Below are 5,294 nucleotides of genomic sequence, written 5' to 3'. Positions count from 1 at the left end.
ACTAACATCATGTTCCCTAACTTAATAATGAGTGACTGTCAAAAATTTTGGCAAAATCATAATAATGACATACTAAAATTTTCCTCATCAAAGCCAATAGAAGATATAGATGCTCAATATTTCTTCAATTCAACATTTTCAAGATCCTAGCTTATGCAATAAGCCAGAAAAATAAATGAGGGATATATCTTTGAAAGGAAGAAACAAAACTGTCATCAATGAATAATGATATGATTACTGATGGAAAAATCATCTAAGAGGGCCACCTGACAAACTATTAGAATTAATATTTAGAATTAATCCTTTTAGGTAGGCACCAGATCAGTCTTCAAAAATTAGTTTTCTTTCGCACAAGCAATCATGAGAAATGGTGAAAGAATAAAAAATTTAATTCACAATATCAATAACTGTAGCATGACTGTGAATAAACCTGGTAAGACCAGTTGTCTTAGGAAAATGCATTAACTGAAGAACACATTATGACCTAAAAATTTTAGATACATATATTCACTGACAAGAAGACTACATAAGGTTTTGCCCCAGAATTAACATGTGAATTCAGTTTAACTCTCACTTTCAATAGGATTTTTCAGTAACCTTCACAAGCTAATTCTAAAATAAATGTGAGGGATTCCCCTGATGATGCAGTGGCTAAGACTCCATGCTCCCAATACAGGGAGCCTGGGCTCGATCCCTAGTCAGGGAACTAGCTTCCACGTGCCACCACATGCGGCACAGCCAAATAAATAAATAAATTTCTTTAAATGAAAAAAAGGAAGACATGGTGTCTGTTTTCCTACACACCACAATGAAGACCCAGAGCAGTCAAATAAATAGATAAATATTTAAGAACAACAAAAAAACTAATGTGAAAGAGTAAATCAGCAAAATAGCGAAGGTAACTTTGTTATTAAGTATGCCATTTTAAGGAAGAATATCTGGTTTGATATGCCAGATAGCAAAATGTGTACTACTTTATAAAATGTGGTGTTGTACAAGTATCCATCAATAATGATAAATTAATCGTGAAGTGCCCAGAAATAATTCTGTGAAAGTTAGGAGATTTACATTATCATGAGAATAACATTTTAAATCAAATCATCTTTAAATAAGAAGATGTTAACTACACATCAAAGGGTTTAAAGAACATTCACCATCCATTTGGGAAAAACAGTGAAATGAGATTTGTGCCTCACACACAAACCTAATCCTCATGAAATTTGAAGACAACAATTATAGCAATAAAACTATATGAGAATTAGATGAAAATATAAGATATAAGAGAGCCGGATGAACTATAAGTTTGGTGAGCAGAGGTGGTCTTTTTAAACGTTATTTATTCTTGGCTGTGCTGGCTCTTCGTTGCTGTTCGAGGATTTCTCTAGCTGTGGCAAGCAGGGACTACTCTCTAATTGCAGTGTGTGGGCTTCTCCTTGCGCTGGCTTCTGCTGTCGTGGAGCACAGGCTCTAGGGCCCAGGGGCTCAGTAGTTGTGGTGCACAGGCTTGGCTGCCCTGTGACATGTGGAATCCTCCTGGACCAGGGACTGAACCTGTGTCCCCTGCACTGGCAAGTGAACTCTTAACCACTCTTAACTCCAGGACCACCAAGGAAATCCTGGAGTGATCTTCTTAACCAAGATACCAAAATTAAAGCTACAAGAGAAAGAATTGGTCAATTGACAGCATAAAAATTAAAAATTTTTTACAACAGAGAAATGATTAAGTGAAAAGTCAAGAAATGAACTGGAAAAACATATTTGCATAAATATAACTAGGCTTCCCTGGTAGCTCAGACGGTAATGAATTTGCCTACCATGCAGGAGACATGGGTTCAATTCCTGGGTGGGGATGATCCCCTGGAGAAGGGAATGGCTACACATCCCAATATTTTTCTTTAGAGAATTCCATGGACAGAGGAGACTGGTAGGCCACCCTCCATGAGTCACAAAGAGTCAGACATGACTGAGCAACTAACACTTTCACTTTCACCTAGGAAGCACTTAGTATTCAAAATACATAAAATCCCCTAGAGATTAAAAAGAAAAAGCAAATGATGAAGTAGAAAAATGGGCAAAAAATATGAATAAGAAATGCACAAAAGAGGAAATACAAATGCTCACTAAAGGAATGGATAGAGGGTGAATGCAAATAGTACTAATAACTAGGCAAATGCAATTTCAGACACGAGATACCATAGAAATGACAAAAAAATTTAAAGATAGGTAGTGAATGTTGGCGTCACTGTGGGAAGCCTGCTCTTCTCCAGTTGTTACTAGTTGAGAGTGCATTGGTGAGACCCTGAGAGAAGAGCCACTTGGCAGTATCAATTAATGTGTTCAATGCTTCTTCCCTATGACCTAGCAATTCTCTTCATAGAATCCAGTGGAGAGGAATGCTTGACCACATATAGGAGGATACACACACACACACACACACACTCACACACACACACACACACACACACACACACACATACTGTTTCTAAGAGAAAAAAGGAAATGAATTGGACTTCTCTAGGAAAATGGGGAATTCAACTAGAGTCATTCTCAAAGACATTTTGCTGTAGATCCAAAGAATGAGAGAGATTTATAGGAACCAGCTTGTAAATAATTCCAAAACTTATTATTGAATCAAAATCAAGTACATAAATGACAGAACAATTTGTTGCATCATATTTATCTTTAAAGTGTATACATAAAGCAAAATATAGGTATATATTCTATTAATAGGTGTTTGAAACATTTAAATGTAACTCTTTATTACAAGACCTACATCAGAAAAGAATACATACAAAGTGGCATACCTTTGGGAAGGTTTGGATTGTAGCTAGTTTCTGTAATATTTCAGTATTTTACATGGAGAAATTATTCATTATCAAAATATAACATAATACTATCAAAATTAAGTAGTACATGTAGAATGATTTTAACTTTTTTTCAGATATCAAATATTTTCTTCAATAAGATCTTTTCAATATCGGTAAAAATTATGCTAAAGGGATCTTTGTTGTTAAAGGAATCATTTACATAAATGAGTGTTTAGTGAATGATACAGAGACAATCTTTTGGAAGGTAAGAATAAATCTCTCTACACTATTTCCCTTTAAATGCCTCCATTTCATACAGAAATGAGATACTGCACTGCATTATTTCTGAGTTTAAAAACCATTGATCTGGGGTAAATTTTAATAACTGAAAATGTTTTAAGATCAATATAGTTATGGAGAGGACATTTATTGAACTGTGAGGCCAGAAAACTATAACTTTATGCCAGATGGTTTAGTGGGAAATACACAAGATTGTATATACACGAAGATGTTTGTGAAGTTTCCTTTTATGCACAAGTAGCGGTACTAGTAATGTACTAGCAGTTAGTCTGATTCTTTCACACTAATGTTATTGTTCAGCCGCTAAGTCACGTCTGACTCTTGGCAACCCCACAGACTGTATTCCGCCAGGCTCCTCTGTCCGGGATTTCCTAGGCTAGAATGCTGGAGTGAGTTGCCATTTCTTTCTCCAGGGGATCTTCCCAGAACAGAGATCAAACCCGAGTCTCATTCAGTGGTAGGCAGATTCTTTACCACTGAGCCTCCAGGGAAATCACACTAATACAGCAGTGTAAAATCCATGAAAACTTTATGAAATAGTCACACGTATCCTAGATACTAATGTTCAAATAGAGATATTTAAATAATCAAAAATTAATATAGACAGATATCTAAGATCATTTAAAATGTCACAATAGAAAATATGCTTGAAACATAAGCACATATCAGTCTCAGAAAGACTTCAAGGGAAAAAATGTTTGAAATATAGAAATTTTTTTCTGGGAGAAGTCAAAAATTCCAATATGGAAAACAAAGGCATGTAAAAAAGATTCAGTGGCAGGAATCACAGCTAAATTTTTCCATTTTTAAGGGAAATAAGTTGAAAAAGTGACCTCTAGTGGACTCTTAGCTTCATGTATAAAGCTGACTCCATTAAAAAAAAAAAAAAAAGGTTTTGTTATGAATATAAATTGCTGAGGACATAGATCTGGATAACATATTTTAAAAACACATTTAGTAGCATAATGTATTTATTTTGATGGTTTGAAAAATTTGAAAATCATTATTGCAAAAGGAGTTCACAAATTCTCCTGATATAATCTAATATATTTAAAATAAACTTTAAAAAGTACGTTTCACACATGGAAAAGTTTTTATTGACCAGAATGCATTTCTAGTTGGGTAGGACAGATACAATTTAGATCCATGAGAAATGAGGGACAGGCTCTCATCAGCGCTTGTTTCTGTGGACCCAGTGCTTCACATCTTTCACCTCCCACTTTACCAGCCAACGGCACGCAGACAAACCTGACCCACAGCACATGCTGCTTTCTAATAAGGCTGATCCATAAAAAAGAATGAAATAATGCCACCAGCAGCAACCTGGACTGGCCTAGATAGCGATTATCACACTAAGTGAAGCAAGTCAGAAAGAGAACAACAAACACGATATCACTTATACGTGGAATCTAAAATATGACACAAATGAATTTATCTATGAAACAGACACAGACTCACAGACACAGAGAATAGACTGGTAGTTGCCAGGGGAGAGGGATGTAGGGGATGGATGGAGCTACAGTTTGGGATTAGCAGATGAAAACTAGTACATATAGGATGGGTAAGCAACAATGTCCTCCTGTATAGCACAGGGAAGTATACTTAATATCCTGTGATAAACCATAATGGAAAAAATATGAAAAATAAGTATATGTATAACTGAATCACTTTGCTGTACAGCAGAAATTAATACAACATTGTGAATCAACTGTACACCAAGGAAAAAACATAGAGTGGATCCTCTGCAGGGCCCTAGACTCTCTGATGAGTAAGTGCCACAAACCATCACCAGTTGTTTCCTGACTTCAGGATCTTGAAGGAAATTTCTTAAAAAGCACAAATTGGAAATAAGATGTTGATTTACAGTAGGGTGGTAAAACAGTAAAAGAGGTCCCCACCAAGTTAAAGATGAGATTTCTCTTTTAAAATCACTCTAAAGGTATTAATATTAAAAGAAGAAAATCATTTTTTTTCAAAGAGCAAAAATAGTTTAGATGAAATTTCTCAAATATAAAAGGAAATATGTTCAGAAACCATAGTTCCAAGTAAACACAGGAATCTTGTACCAGCTCCGAAGAGCACTGAAAATTCTCGGAATGATCATTTTACTTTCTAACCCAGAAAAATGATCATTTTTTACTAGAGTTAAAATTAATTAAGAATTAAGTTCTGATAAGTTATGAATCA

This window comes from Ovis aries, chromosome 6 (assembly GCF_016772045.2).
Source record: "Ovis aries strain OAR_USU_Benz2616 breed Rambouillet chromosome 6, ARS-UI_Ramb_v3.0, whole genome shotgun sequence".
In the NCBI taxonomy this organism is placed as follows: Eukaryota; Metazoa; Chordata; class Mammalia; order Artiodactyla; family Bovidae; genus Ovis; species Ovis aries.
This window is presented reverse-complemented; position numbering follows the sequence as displayed.